The sequence below is a fragment of the Ambystoma mexicanum genome, chromosome 5q, assembly GCF_040938575.1.
Source record: "Ambystoma mexicanum isolate Mex_15411 chromosome 5q, UKY_AmexF1_1, whole genome shotgun sequence".
Classification (NCBI taxonomy): domain Eukaryota; kingdom Metazoa; phylum Chordata; class Amphibia; order Caudata; family Ambystomatidae; genus Ambystoma; species Ambystoma mexicanum.
Genome location: NC_090933.1, coordinates 1,257,358,733 through 1,257,374,647, shown reverse-complemented (window position 1 = coordinate 1,257,374,647; position 15,915 = coordinate 1,257,358,733). Strand labels below are relative to the sequence as shown.

At 44.6% G+C, this 15,915-nt stretch overlaps 1 protein-coding gene across 2 annotated transcripts in view; it reads left to right on the top strand.

The window, feature by feature from the left end:
- The first annotated feature begins 4,386 nt into the window (after positions 1–4,386).
- The window catches only part of LOC138497992 (protein brambleberry-like), a 297,213-nt gene continuing 285,684 nt past the window's right edge, over positions 4,387–15,915 (top strand). The window contains exon 1 of one of the 2 annotated variants that reach the window (XM_069621767.1): positions 4,387–4,587. The gene's annotated coding sequence lies outside the window, so the exon portion shown is untranslated. Of the gene's footprint in view, positions 4,588–6,731; positions 6,812–15,915 lie in introns of those variants that run through there. The other variant, XM_069621768.1, reaches the window with a different exon arrangement.

Genomic DNA, 15,915 nt, shown 5'->3' with positions numbered 1-15,915 from the left:
ATAAAGGCAAACCCCAATCAAGTACAGATGAGTGAGATACCAATGTTTTGGTGGGGTGGAGGGGATGTTTGAGCTGTACAAATGTTACCATAGACATTTATACCAAGCATGGTATATGCTACTGTGTTATAGCCAAAGAACTGTGAAACACATGAGAAGTCCTGGCAGGCAAGTACACCAGGTAGCTGAAGTTGAATAAAGATATCTGGCAGAAGAGAATACCAAGTGATCAGAAAAACCATAAAAGAGATCCTAGCAGGCGAGTACACCAGGCAATTGAAATTGTATGAAGATTCCTGGCAGACGAGTATACCAGGTGATCTGCAAAGTTGCAAGAAATACTGCAGAAAGATTGTTACACGTCCTAACAGGCGATTCCACCAGGCAGTTGAAATTGTATGAAGATTCCTGGCAGGGGAGTATAGCAGGTGATCTGCAAAGTTACAAGAAATACTACATAAAGATTGTTGGAGAATATGGTGTTTAAACAAGAACTTTGTGAGCCCAGTAAATACACAAAGGAACTATTATCTAAAGAGACATTTTACTTTGTGAGTCCAGTGAAGACACAAAGGAAATATTATCTAAAGAGACATTTTACTTTGTGAGTCCAGTGAAGACACAAAGGAACTATTATCTAAAGAGACATTTTACTTTGTGAGTCCAGTGAAGACACAAAGGAACTATTATCTAAAGAGACATTTTACTTTGTGAGTCCAGTGAAGACACATAGGAACTATTATCTAAAGAGACATTTTACTTTGTGAGTCCAGTGAAGACACAAAGGAACTAATATCTCAAGAGACATTTTCGCCATCCTGTTCAAGAATACAGGGGAAGGGGACCACCAGATGGATCCAAGGATCTATACTTTGGAGAACATTTTCATTGGAATCATTTTGATACTTTTGGTTTTGAACACTTTTGCTAACATCAAGTTTAAGATGTTTTCTATGCACCCTTTGTTGTTTTGGTTTGAAGTGGGAGGTTCAGGATGGGACGCGTTGGACACAAGGACGGCTTTTCAGTTACTGACATCCTGACACAGACAGCTCATTCATTTTTGGTTTCTAGGCAGGGAAGATCCTCTTTAGAGCAGGGACAGAGAGACGTTTTCCCAACCCCATTTTTATTTAATAAATGTCTTTAACCAAAAACATGACAACTTTGTGCCCGGCTTTCATTTCTGACCCCACACATGTGCAGGTGAAGTCCTGTGAGATGGTTCTGAAGAAAATTTGAATCAGTTCCTGTCGAGACAGGCACCCATACCCTGCCTTGACATGCTAAGTGCGTGCCCCCACAGCACCCGCAGGCACTAAGTCATCCTCCTCTGGGGGTGGCACGTCCTCATCTGTGGGCAGGGGAATGTTGCACTGTATACATATATCGTGCAACATAGCACATGCAAGTACTATCTGTCCCACCTTTTCCGGCCTGTACATAAGCGCACCTCCGGGGCGGTGCAGGTAGCGGAAGCACGACTTCAGGAGACAAAGGTGCGCTCAACACACATCCTGGTGCGCACATGTGGCCAGTTGTACGTGACCTCCTTGGGCGTCTGGGGACTTCTGAGTGGAGTCATCAACTATGGGAGTTGTGGTATCCAGAGTCACCTCCAAGGACAAAGGACATTGGTGTCAACTAAAGTGGTCTGTTGATGTGTTGCCTTTAACAAGAGCAGGTTGATAGACAGTTTCTATAGGCATTTTATATGTCGCTTCACTCAACATGAACTCACATTTCAATTCTTGCATCTGTAGTGAATCACTCGGGGGAGCAGGGCGTAATGTCTTATATGTTACATCTTGCCCACAGCTCAGAGCCAACACTTGTGGCTTTCAGGGTTTGTGTTTGACAGGGCAGCAACCCATGGTGGGTAGTTTGGGCCAGTGCATTGCTCCCATGCATGCTCCCTGATGGGTGTCTGTAGTGTTTCTGAGTGTCATGTGCAGGTCATCTGTGTGGAGTGCATTACGGATGGATGTCCACAGTAACCTCTGTACATGTCAGGTCATCTGCCAGTGTCATGTCCCTTAGTTGCATTCCATGTATGGCAGTGGTCTCGATACATAAACATTCCAGACCCCCACCATGAGCTTGATTGGTGTCTGGCGGCCCAACTTATTGGTTCACAGCCCAAAAGAGGTCTAGGGGGGCCTAGGCTGTTCGGAGAAGCAGATAGTTGTTTGTGCATCTACTTTCCATATGTATAATTGCACCGTGTCATTTTCCATTGAATGGTCATTTGTAATGTTGCTAACTATCATCTATTTACTCTTTTTCTGTCACTGGAAATGCCTTGTGCACCACTAGGTGAGCCAGCCCCCCAGTTTGGTGACCAAGTATGTTTACGGATATGTGATGTTGCATTGTGGTACCTGTAGTCCTGTGTGTGTGGCTGTCCTGATGGGAACAATGTTTTCAGGTTGTATGACTAGGCCATTTTCTGCACCATCATGCGTCATGTCCTAGTCCTGTGGGTTGCAGAATGTCATGCGCGGCCTGTGTAGGCTGATCATTCCTGTACAGGGCCTTGACAGGTCATGCAATGACCTTGTGTGCCCCCGCCCCCCACAATATCATGCCAATTGTACAGCAAGGTTGGTGTTATGGCATTTGTACTCACCCAACAACCATGTCTATTGGCCTCTCCGCCTCTCCATGAACCCTGGCAGGGTGCTGTTCCGCAGAACCATGGCCTCATGGGTAGATCCTGGGAAGCAGGCACAGCAGTGCGTGATGCTGAGGGCGGGGTCACATGTGACCCGGACACTGAGGGAATGGTACTGCGTGCAGTTGCGGTACGCCCACTCTGATGCCTGGGGTGCCACCAACTCCACATGAGTGAAATCCAAGGCGGCCAGTACATTTGGCATGTGTGCCACGGCGTAGAAACTAGCCTCTGTGGCATTCTCCTGTGCCGGGGTGGTGGGGAGTGCGATGAACCGTCCCGCGTGGCGCAGGACTGTAAAATGCCATGCAGTGTGCCCCCACAGTATGCTGAAACGTGCCCGTTGCCAGGAAGTGCAGGACAGACACCAGCTTCACCAGCGATGGAATGGCTGTGCCGATGTTGACCCTGCATTCAATGTCCCCTTGAATCAGGGTCAGCAGATTGGCAATGCTCTCCCTGTTGACACGATGCAGGGTGACTATCTGGCTGTCTGTTAGGGTCCAGGGGGAGACCCCGAGCCGGGGTATGGGCGACCTCCTTGTTTGGCGTCTCCTCCTCCTCCTCCTCCTCCTCCTCCTGCTTCAAGCTCCCTCTGATGGTCCTTACCGCACCTGCAGGACAATGTTCCACTGGTTCAGCTGAATGTTGATCCACGCACAGACCAGTGGCAGCATGGTGGTGTTGGGAAGTGTGTTTGGGGTGGGGTGTGGCTCTTATGTACCCTTCCTGATTGAATTTTGTGCCCCTAGGTGCATTGGGTGTAACTGTGGCCTGTTTTCACTCACCTTTATGCAGCATACTATAGCTGATTGGATATGAACATATTCAAAAGAAACACAAATTCTTTGCAATTAAAGATACCCAATGCCCTTTAATTTTGAGGCAAAACATGTTATTTATTTATTTATTTTAATTTTTGTAACGTGCCACATGCCCGTGGGCCTCAGGGCGCACACAAAGAACAAAGACAAACAAAAGGGCAGGGCAGAAAGAAGCGTGGGACCAAGAGAAAATTATTCTAGGTTAAAAAAGTGAGTTTTTATGGCCTGTTTGAACGCAGTGTAGCTTTGTTTGTTATGAATACAATTTGATTTTCCTCAATATACCCAACTTAAAATACATAAAACAAATATAACTTAGTTTTTTAGAGCCTTTAGACAGTATAACTATTTGAAATAACCGATTCCACTTTTCACTACTTTTTTCTCTAATGGACATAATGGGAAGTTATGTTCAGGAATATTTTAAGTTCCCTTCCACACCACCGAACAAAATACAGAATCCGGTCGTTTCTAAAATCTTTAGTGACACTTTTAAACAGCTATCCAGTTGTTCCACCTAGCCGTTTTTCTCTTTGCTTTCTGGGACGTGAAGTTATCGTTTGTAACGTGAAAAGTGAAACAACAACTCCCAGAATGCAACAAAAAAAAAGCAGAACGTACTTCTTGCAGCTGGCATAGGGCAAAGTCAGAGCTCTGCTATTATACACATGCCCTATTCGACTTTCAATGTACAAAGCTTCCAAACAGACCCGGGGTCAACGGCTCCTCCCATCGTCATTCCTAGCTTTGAAGACAACATAAACTTGCCTGCTAGGACTTGCAGTTCAATGATAGGTATACGCGCCTACGAGTCCCAGCATGCTGTGCGTGTTGGTCAAACGTGGATGGCTGGGATGCTTGATAGTGACGTGGTGCTTTTAAAAATCCATGTTCTTATCACTGGTGACGCGTGAAAGAGTTTCCAAGCCGTACGTTCCTAGAGAAGCCACGCCCCCGCGGAGTGACATCATCACACTCATTAGCAGGGCCCACGTTCACCTGCTGGTGAGGCTGCTGTTTGTCAGAAGCTGCCCCAGGTAGACGGGTTTCCCAAGTTGCAGGCATTGGACGCTTGCCTTGTTGGATCAGGTATGGTGTTGGAGTTTCCCTGCAGCTTTGTAAACTAAACAAATTGCTGTAGTGGCGTTTGAATAAGAGCTCCTAACGGTTCCACTGGGTTCAGGCCTAACCTTGATGGCAGACAATCTGTTTAGTGCAAAGTGTTTTCAGTTCCCCTCGTTGTGTTCACTGAAGACCACAGTAGACGCCAGCCAGAAACTATTCAACTTTAAACAAAACTACATTTCTCAATTGCAGAATGTTGGGTCCATGTGCTGTGGAGTAACTTTGCTGAACCTGTTGGGGGATGGAGGATATGAAAACTGATTAAAAGTTGCCCCAGCCAAATGAATGGGGGTCAAAATGATGAGCAATGAAATGCCATGGCATTATAAGAAATCGTATTTCTTAAATAAAGTGGGTGGACTCCGTCCCCCCGCGTGTACCCTCGACTTCAGCCCTGAGACCTGCTTACTGAACGCTTTTCATTCACTTGGCGCGTTTAAATTGAGGTTTCCAAGCGGCGGGGGGCGTTTATTTATATATTTATTCATTCATTCATTCATTTCTCGAATGCAAGCACTTTATTGAATGTCTTCTTTAAACATTGCGCAAACTGATTAGAAAATGTTGAATGTTTCCTGAGCCAATTTATATGCGTCACGGGCCTTCAGTTGTTCTTGGGCTAGGTCTTGCCCGCATGTTTGCAGAGTTGTCTACAGGGACGCTGCACTGAAGAGATTTTTGCTGCTGTCCTTGTGTTTAAGTCGGCAGCTTTTTATTTGTTGTAGTTCTACGTTTTATTTGAGTCCCCCAAATCCCATCATTCAATGCATAATTGGCTTTAAAGATATGCTTGGTTGAAGGAGGGGCCCTTTTACCCGACAACAAGGGATATCCAGTTACTCTGTTTTAGTTCTGAGCAGTGGTAGTAGTTGTTGGGGAGAATTCTCATTTATGGCTAATTTCACTCACCTAGTGAGTCCCTCGGCAGCTTTCCTGGATTTCTGGGGTTTCTTTTTTCCACCTGGTAAGAGTATGAGCCTTTTTTCCCCACTCTTACATGTGTATTTCTAATGTTTGTTTGATCCTGGGCTCTGGAGCTACACCACTCCATGAGCCCCACTTTTTGTGTGTTACACAGCACCTTCCGTGCAGTGACACAGGGATGTCTTTGAGACTTCCCACTGACTCCATTTTTCTGGGGCTGACTAATGGCAACTTAGTTGCCATTTACTTTAGTCATTTAAAACTGCAGACCCAGTACACCCCATCTTACATAGAGTACTGGAAAGGGTTAATTCCTATCCCTTTTTGTCTGTGCCTCTGAGCTTTATTTTGCTCTTTTAACACTAAGACTTGGCTGGTGGCAGTGGTATCTACCCTAACTTTTCTACCACGATTATACTATATAAACGTGGTACTGTTTTAGGCTATTATAGCCTCGAACTTAAACCCGTTTGACCAAATACTTTTTATTTCGGCTCCGGGTGGGTTTTATCACCGTATCTTTTTGTCAAAATCCTTCTTGTGTTTTACTTTGTATGGCAAACCAGCTGTGCCTCCTTTGTTCACCGACCTTTGACGGACTTCTGTCCAGAAGCCCTCCTTTTGGCGTCTAGATGGGCTGAATGTGAGAGAGGGGTTTAGTCACCCCCTGCACAGGGTCTCCTTGGAGACCCAAGTCGCACTTTGTATTGATTGGCTGAGGTGGTTGTCCGGGCCGGACAACCCCCCTGCTGAGTGATTGACAGCCAGGCGGTGTGAATGGGGGATTTTGGCATAAAAGGCCAGTCTCTTGAACTGGAAGTCAGTCTCCACTGGAACAGCAAGGAACTGAAGAGAAGCGGAGAAGAAGACGGCTGCTGCAACTCCCGAGTCCCGGTGAAGCCCTGCTGCAGTCCTGAGCTATCTACACTCAATGACGAGAGAAGATCCAGTCCGGAGTCTCTTTCCTTGAGCCTGGTGGGATCAACCAGCTCACCTTCCACAGGCAGAGGATCCTCTTTTTGGTCAAAATCACTGGACACAGCTGTAGTGGTCCGGATAGCCACCTGAAGAGCCTCTCCTGTTTTAAAGGAGCGCACCTTTTATTCACTGTTGCTTTTGCTGCTGCTGGCTTCATCCCTGGGTAGTGCAGATCGCTCCAGACGTCGTCCTTCTTGTCCCCATGACTGAAGCTTCAGGAGCCGTGAGTCTGCAGGAACTACCAGGAACAACTGCTGTGGCACCAGCTCTTCTCCATACGTATAAGGTACTTCTAGGAACTAGGTTGAACCCCTTTTTCCTCACCAAAGGCTTGTCCTTATCTTCCTTCCCTCTTATAACTTTTGCTTCCCTTTTGACAATATCAAGTACTCCTGGCAATCTCGAATCATGAACTGTTCTAACCTTGTGATCCTCGACAACAGGATCCCTGTCCCATTGACACTGGCAAAGGCCTATTGACTTTTATCTACGTTTTAGAAAGGTGCCTCTTGATTCTATGTGCCTTGACAAAAGTATTGCCTACGATTTTTTTTTGTCCCCAACTCTCATGTTAATTCATGTGCTAAGTGTGTTTGACTACCGTAACATTTCCGCTCGCGGGTACGCATCTCTTTAGTAAGACCGAACTGTCATTACTGTCAAAAAGTGATCACATAACAACCCCCGGTAACGTCTTTGTTTCACAACACCGGTCTGTCAAATCCAAAAGGTACTTACCTTGAATTGTTCTGCACAAGGGGAATTGGTTTTGTGTAGTGTATTTGTGGTTTTAATTTAATAGAAGTGAAGTGTTTTGCAAACAGATGGTTTAAAATAAATGTACTTTTACTTTTTAACCAAACACCTTGAGTCAGTGTTTGCTTGAGTCACAGTAATTGTAGTCCTTTGTGTAATCTCTACTACTGATCATTTGCTCTTGAGATAAGTCTGGCTGCTCCGATACTGCTACCACTTTAACTGTGTAGTACAGGCTTGTACCAAAGGTGAAATTGTACCACCACCTGTAGTCATAATCTTGTGTAGTGGTCCATAAGGGTACTTCCTAGGATTCTGCCTAACAGTAGTGTACCTAAAATCGTAGTGCAACCGTGATCCTGATGTGGGACAGGATAGGCAGGAGGGGTGCAACGTGCAACCCATTTTTCAAGGGTTGCAGTCATTCTGGTTCACCACCAATTTCGTTGAAATAGAGTTCACCTTAGCTGTAGCTGATATCTGGTGGTAAAGGGGAGAAGTGTGCTTTTTTCACAAACAGTGCCGTAATGGTGCAAATGGTCACAAAAGGTAGTGGAACTGTTAATAGTAAAAATAATAGTAGTGGAACTCTGCTCCCGACAGTTCCCACTCGCTTCGACCACAGGTTCTGAGACTTCTTTCTTGAGCTCGCACCACTTGACATTCTGATGCATGAGTTGCTGTGTTTCTCATAAGCAGCAGAACACTTAAAGTACCAGAATGCAAACCAAAAATAGGCTAGAGCTGTTAAGGCAGAGCTGGTTATTTGTGATAAATCTAGGGCCGGCATGAATGTGCTTTTGCCATTTTCCCCTTTGCGCTGCTAGCTGGCATGGTTTTCGTATTTATTTTTTTTTCCTTTCTTTCGCTGCAAAATGACATCAAGCCGTGTGGTCCGTCCCATTGGTCCGCAGAGTTGACTGCAGTGTAGTGTCTCTCTCTGTAGAGTGCAGAGATGTGCCATATGCAATACACACCACTCCAAATTGAAGGCTGCACCCTAGAGATCAAGAAAAAGGTTAAGACGCTGGGGGTTTATTTAGACTGCAACCTAAATATGAAAGCACAGGTTGGCAATCTTGTGGCATCGTCTGATGACTAAATTAAACTTATGGCTCGTGCCCGGCCCTTTCTCTCGAGAACTAGCCGAGAAACCCTTGCGAATACTCTTTTATAAGCTCAGGAATTGATTACTGTAGCAGCCATCTGACCGGTCTTCCTAATTGCGAGATTAACAGACTACAAATAATGCTGTCGGGTCGTTGTGGATCGTAGGAGATCGGACCATATCTTGGATGCTAGAAGGGCCTAACATTGGCTTCCAGTTCAGGAAAGAATCTTTTTCCGGCTTATGGTGATTTCATTTAATTGCTTGATTGCTTGAACAACGCTGTCCCAAGATCTAACGTGGGCTCTCTGCTAAACATCCCTGCATGTAGGTTGGCTCAAGCAAAAGTCAGGGCCTTCTATTCGGTGGCACTAGACTGCCATTAAAATTAAGAGAAGAAACTTCCATCAGAGTATTTACAAAGGGCCTAAAAACCCTCCTGTTTAATCCCTTCCACTTGGACCTCTGACCCGGTTGGCTTCTAAGATATGTACCGCATGTATCTGTTTTTATGTTTGTTTTTTTTGTTTGGTTAGCGCCCTTAAGCCTCCGGGTCAGTGGCCGCGCTATATAAATTATAAATAAATACGCACCTGGGAGGCTGTAACCTGGCTGACCGGTTAAGTCATCGATTGTATTGCAGTATTTTGACGGTTGGCTCTGATTCTGTTTGTGAGGAGAATAGATGATGTAGAGAGAAAAGCTAATTTGGTGGGGGGAAAGGGGCTATAGCCCCAGGTCTTTTTTTTTTTTTTTTTTGTTTTTTATTTTTTTTATTTTTTTGTAGCACTGGATGGAAGCTCAGGGGCTACAACCAAAAGGTTAGCTAGCCCCGCGTCCTGATAGTCCTGACATTACCATAGCCCTGGACCGTTTCCAGACCTAGGAACACCCCTGGTGAGGGGGGTAGAGGGGCCCATAACAGTGCCCCTAGACTAGTTTATAGCCTAAATTTCGGGGTCCCTCCTCTCCCTCAGTTAGGAGTGGAGCCTTCCACGTATACAACTGCTTGTATTCCAATTGTACATCTCGCTGAGCATTAGAAAGGTCCTTCAAGAGGAGAAGTGTCTTGGTGCTAGACTGAGCGTAGCTCCTGGTGAGCTTTGGGCACCAATGTCCGTTGATTTGACCCTTGACTATTGGATGAAGTTCTACGCTAGTAGGAGATGATGAAGATATGGTTATAAGTAACTATGCACGCAGAGATGAGTTTACTGGGTGGTTTTGGCAAACCTTTTTAGTCCTTGATTCTGTAATTGACCAAGTTTGTGTGTCTGCTGCGTTTTATGACCTTTGCTTGCGCTTCAGTAAGTCCTACCCGTTTGAGTGATCGTGCAAAACTAGTATTAAAACCAAGTCACTAGACCATTTCAACCCTTAAGTTTCTTAGAGGTGAATCAGTCATGCTGTGTAATATAATGCACGGGTTGGAACATCTACAGAATGATTACTTATGCCGATGGCTGTTGGTAGACCTCGGATCATTTTGAAAAGAATATGAAGATATCTCCCGAATATTTCTGATGCCATTGCAGAATGGTCAATGCTCTGTGGTAGACAAAAGCTCATACTGTGTTTTTGTAGAAACTAAGTTAGGCTGTTCCTATATATCAATAAAAGCAAGAAAAGTCCTGACGATGTTTGAGATTGCACGATTCGGATGGATATACATGTGTGAGAAGAGAATCACACCTCCAAGAACTGGACAGAATGTTATAGACCTGAGAAGCTGTAACGGGATGCCTACAGGATATTTGGTTCCTGAAAGGGAGGAATTCAGCCAGCTTCTGGATGTTGGTTGCTCGGACCATCTGGAACGTGTTGCGCAGTGCAACTCTATCTTGGAGGAATTTCAAGCAATTGTCCACCGTTGTTGCAAGTAGCGGACTCAACTTGACTTGCTAGCTGGGGAAAACCTATAACTAGAGGTCCTATTCAAGCCAAGATGGAGCTACTAAAGGAATCGCTCGGCCTGAATGGGATTTCTAACCAAGGACTAAAAACTTGCCCCTCACTATGGGAATGCAGAGATTTGATATATCTTGTTCAAGATGGTGCTTGGTAAAAACGAAATTTCCCAATACATGGCACAAAGTACTGATGGTGCCTATTTACAAAGTACTTATAGTGCCTATTCATAAATAGCTGGGGTGAGCAGTTCACAAAAAGACAGTCCTATAGTACCATGAGAGTAAAACACTGGCATTGTTGGTTTTGGAGGGTCTTTAGGATTGGGGCCTATCGTCTTGGAGTGTATCGACGTGAATGTTGACATGGTACTAACTGGAATGTATGTAACATTTGCGATCCAACACCTGGTGACACCCACCCCTACCCACATTTTATATTCTCCACGTGTATATCCCACTGAAGTCTTCAGGCCCATGACTTAAAAGTGAATGTACAATAAACTTCCTTTACGTACAAACGTGCAATCGGCTGAGAGGGGCTAGATGATTCTATGGAGTCCAGCTAACCCGAGTCTCTCTGAACCTCACAAGTTGACAGAAATAAATGTTTGCAACAGCTATCACAAATCCCGCACGCGTGGCTCGTTCAACATATACAAAAGAAATCCAATCCTCTCTAATTCCCACATTCTCATTGGTCACCATAATCTTACCATCTTCAGCTTGAGTATAGCACACCCTCTTTTAGGGTCTGTCCGTGGTAGGTCATGACATCATCATAGTTACACATTCACATACACCCATAATTCATTTTGACTCCCAGCTGGCCTGAGGCCTCCTAAACCTGGACTTAATTGCACATGGATTGCAAGATTACTTCAAACAATATGAGGGGGAAGAATAAAGGGGATCCCTTTAACAGGCGATGGCCATCTCACCCACCCCAACTTGCTGGCATCTTCGGAACACTAATCTAAATGATTACCAGTTCAATCGAAACCCATGAAGTATCAGTCACTCTGGCCCTGGGCGTCTTTAACTCCAGGTTTATTGCTGGTCAAAAAGCAAATGGCCAGATCCCCCTGAACAATAAATAGAAACCTTACTTGCACTTTAAAGATTTCATCTCCTTCCACAATACTACCAAGCCATAAAATCCTCGGGCCGGCCTGTTGGCTGACAATCTGGTTAATGTCCTGGCTAATCATTACCTTTCCTTTGGCTTCCAAACCCTGCAAAACCAGTTTTCCCAGTCACTCAGAATTCACCTCACAAACCCCTGACTGCAGGGTTTAACCAATTCATGAAAAGGGCACACTGCATATAGATCTGCAAATTCCCTAGTGTTCATGCATGTTTAAAACTACTGTGTCCTCTTTACAGTGGCTTCTTCATAACAAATAAAGTTTCTTGCATTGGCATTCTGAAGCTGCTCATTGCCCAGCTTCCAGGCGCCTTATGACACACCATACCCAGATTGTATTTATTTTTCATTAATGATTGACATTTTATCTTCCTGCGCACATGCTATCTTAGATGTATCAACTTGAACACAAAGTAACACATATCCCGTTCTCCTTAACTACGCTGGATACATAAATTGCAACATCACCACTCCCCCAGTCACAAGTATGGTGCGTGCACCATGAACACCTCTTTCTCCTTGGGATCTTTCCTGACCACCCTAACAAGGGCAATGCTTTAGTACAAGCTTGCCACCTGGGGAATCCCAGGTAGTTTGCTAAAAATGATGCTGTCATATGCAGATATTTACCTGCATCTGAGGTTAAATATGGAATGGGACAGTATCTAAAAGTGTAAAAATGTGCTCTTGTCAAAGGCCAGTGTGTGTGTTCTTCCACCAACATTACTTAATTTGACATTTTGGGCATTCAGCAGATACTGAATGAAACACTGGCCTTTCCTCCTAAATTGGGTCATTTGAGAGTCCACTAGTTTGCCTGTGGGGTGGATAATCTTTTGCTATAATTCATATAATTGGTTAATTATAATGTGCTTAATACCCAGAGGTTTCTAAGCATGGACCCCGGGGAGCGAATCTGTGTTGCTCCACGTCATCTTGCTTCCAAGACAAGTGCGTTGCCCCGGAGCTATCAGATGGAACAGTATGCAAAGGAAAACCACTTGCAAATTAATTATCTGTTATTTTAGCATTCATGTAAGAGGGGGGGTATTGCAATTTAAATAGAAACTCTCTGAAAGTGTTTTGTAGGAACTTGATGGTGAGTGATTTGTGTGATGCACAATAAGGCTAGAGTCCTCTTGGACGGTCAAGGCTAAGACTGCAACTTTTGCTCAAATTTAAACAAAATGCAGCTTCAATATGTTCTTTTTTTCGATGATAAAGGGTGCATTTTTATAACCCTATAGTCCTCCTATGCACTTTGTACGGGCTTGAAATATGGGATCTAAGTCTATGATGGCTATCTCTGTGAAGGGAACATTTGGGGAGGGGGGAAACGATTGATCACCGAATTCCTTCCATGTAGTTGCCATATATGAATTGGCTCTTACTTCATGCAGACTCTAACAGTATGGGGGGAAAACATATTAAGATAAAACACCGGCCACTTGAGAAACCTCATTTATGGATTTAAAAACTGTTCATAGCGTGGGTTCGAATCCAACAGTTACGTCTTGTATGAATAACTTTAAGGCAATCATTTTGGAGCTAGAGTTGAAGGTTTAATTTGTGCTAAAAACGGCTGTTACTCAAACTCTCTGGGAATACGATTGGCTCAATAATGAATTTTCAATATCCAAGGATGTTTTGCTAAGTATCCCAGAAAACGAGGTTTATTATCTTAATACCTAAAATAAATTGAGTGTTTTTAAATGTACATTGGTTTAAAAAAAAAAAAAAATGAGGTTATGATTCTATTGGGTACTTCGGGGTTGGGCGCAACCTACCAAAAAACCTCCATACATGTCGATTTATTTCAGAATAAAGAAGTTGTGTATACTGTAAAGCACATTGTTTATTGCAAAGTGCTGACACCTAAGAGAATAGAACATTTAATTTATTTCTACTGAAACATTTTGGGTGAATTATGAAGCATACCCAAAGTTCATTGATGTTAAATGTGATAAAATATAAACCTTCTTTTCAAATGCTTTTATGGTACACATTTTTTGGGAGAAGTTGTTATTGAAGGATGTTTTATGGAACGTTATTTAAAAATAAGAAATTCAATTGATTGTTATATCGCGCTTCATGCCAGTCCAGCCTCTAAGCACGGGAGGGACCACACGTGTTACTCAGCCTCGTCTTGCTTCCAAGACAAGTGCGTTACCCCTGAGCTATTCTCTCGGGTCACTGTGAATTTGGTTTGCTATTTTACATTTTTTTTAAAGTTTTATTCTAAATCAATACACAGATAGTTGGTTATTTGTTCTCTGGTACGCTGGACGAGGTTGCGGGGGATGCAATAAACCTTCTGCTTGGTTTTGGGAGAAAAATAAAATTGGGTCTTAGTACATTTCAGACAAGTTGATTGTGTATTTGTGTCTATAACCTATACATGACATCTTGATGCCTGGTTAATTTTTTAGCAGGTGGCGGCATTATATCATTTTTATTACTATAGCACTGGTGTTAATTACACATCTTTGCACCTTACAAACTTTGTAACACACCAACATACTGTACACACAACGGTGGGCAATTGGGTACTTTGTGTCCCTCTCCTGTTCTCAAGTTGGAGCCACAGAACCCTCTCACTAGAGCTTTTTCTCTTGTCATGGATGTCGCATTATGGGGGTGGGAGGGAGAAATGCACCTTAAAAGAGGTGGATTGGGCCCTTTTCCCTAGTGGGTTGTATTTATTTCTGGTGTGAGCATCTAGGGGGCTTTTCTGCATTTGGTGAACCTGACTTGATTCCAGAGGTGGGCCAGTGTTGATATTTCGTATTGAGAGCGTGTGGTGTATTAGTGCGTGCGGGAAGAGGGGATGAGGGGGCGACAGGGACAGTGTACTGGTAGAGACTTATGTAATTAAAGTGTGTGCAGCGCCTATTTTTGAAGGTTGGACTTTTGGAGCGTGCAGATTGTGGAAATGGGAGGGGGGGACACTATTAGAATACATGTGCAGTGCATTACAATTGTATAGGGACAAGATTCAGAAATAACAATGGGTGGTAGAGACCCAAGGGAAGGGGGGCATGGCACCAAGAATAGAGGGATACTAGAACACATCGTCACGTTTTTAGCTGCTAGATATAAAGGTAAACCGCTTCATAAGGAAAAGTGATAGTGGGTCTGTGGAAAATGATAGAGGATGGGGAAGATCCTAATGGAGGTGGGACTCAGGATACTGAAGGGGCTGTCCAAATGTGATGTCTGTAACACCACTGGGACCGTGCCACCACCCACTCGCCCAAGTACGGGGTACACAAACATGACGTACGAGCCCACCTCAGCGACAGCCCCATCTCCTTACATACCAAGTGCTATCCCGCCCCAGGACAGTAAGGTACAGAAGGAGCTGGAGGAGGCATTGGAGGCTACACAGGTGGAATTGGCTCCATTGACGGCAGCCCAGGAGGGGGGAAGGAAGAAGAGGAATGGGTTGGATGAATGGAGAGCAGGAGACCTTTTATTTTAGTTAGATACTACGGCCATAAAGAATGTGCAGGTTGAGAAGGGGGGAGGTGGGGATGGACGAGTGGGAAGTGCGGTGTACGGGTCAGTCGGGGGCGCAGACTGAGAGTTTGGTGAAGACGAATGGAACACCATGGAGGAGAGAAGATGATGAAGGGGATGCACAGCAGGCACCAGTGCTTACGCCAACGTTGGAAAGTTTGTGGGGACCGCGGTTGAGGAATGGGTTTGGCAGGGTGGCAATAGAAAGGAAAAGGGGAAGTGTGGGACTTTAAATAAGGAAGGAACACGGCACTCGGATGCTGTTGTTGCACAAGGGCTTAGGTGGGATGCACTGTGTCCCCTGGGCGCAAATGGGTAAGACTAATTTGATTAAGCCGCTCCCGCCCCTTACTTCTGGGGTGAAAATGGATCTATGCACTTGAAAAACAGGGATTTCCTTAGCTCTGGGGATATGAAAAGTGTACTTGTTGCAATAGTGCGGGACCAAAATGGAGAAGTGTGGGTTAAATCAGGGTACCCCAGAGTAAAACTAGACCATGCGCCTTTTAACAATATCTAAGCGCAGGTGTGGGACGCGCTGCGGTGAACAGACCCCCCATCCCCCCCTAATATGCCAAACCTACAGTCTTATAATGCAATATACCATGGGAGACGATGAGGACTCTGCACACTACATTATAATGGATCAGCAGATGCAGCGCACAGAGACTGGGAAGCAGTTGGACCAATCATTTTGTCATCAAGAGGGGGTTGCCCAAGGAAGTACAGAAGGCATTAGAGAAAATAGCGGGCATTGAAGCGAAGGGGTGGGCTGAGATTCAGACAACTATAAACCACTGTAAGAGGATAAAAGTGAGAGAAAAGGAAGAAAACTATGGCTGCAGGCAGAGGAAGTGAAAAATAGTACAAACTAAATTGGCAAAGATAGCCGTGCCATTGAGTGTGTGTATGGAGGTGACAGAGCAGACCCCTGATCCCTCCAGATGTTAGAA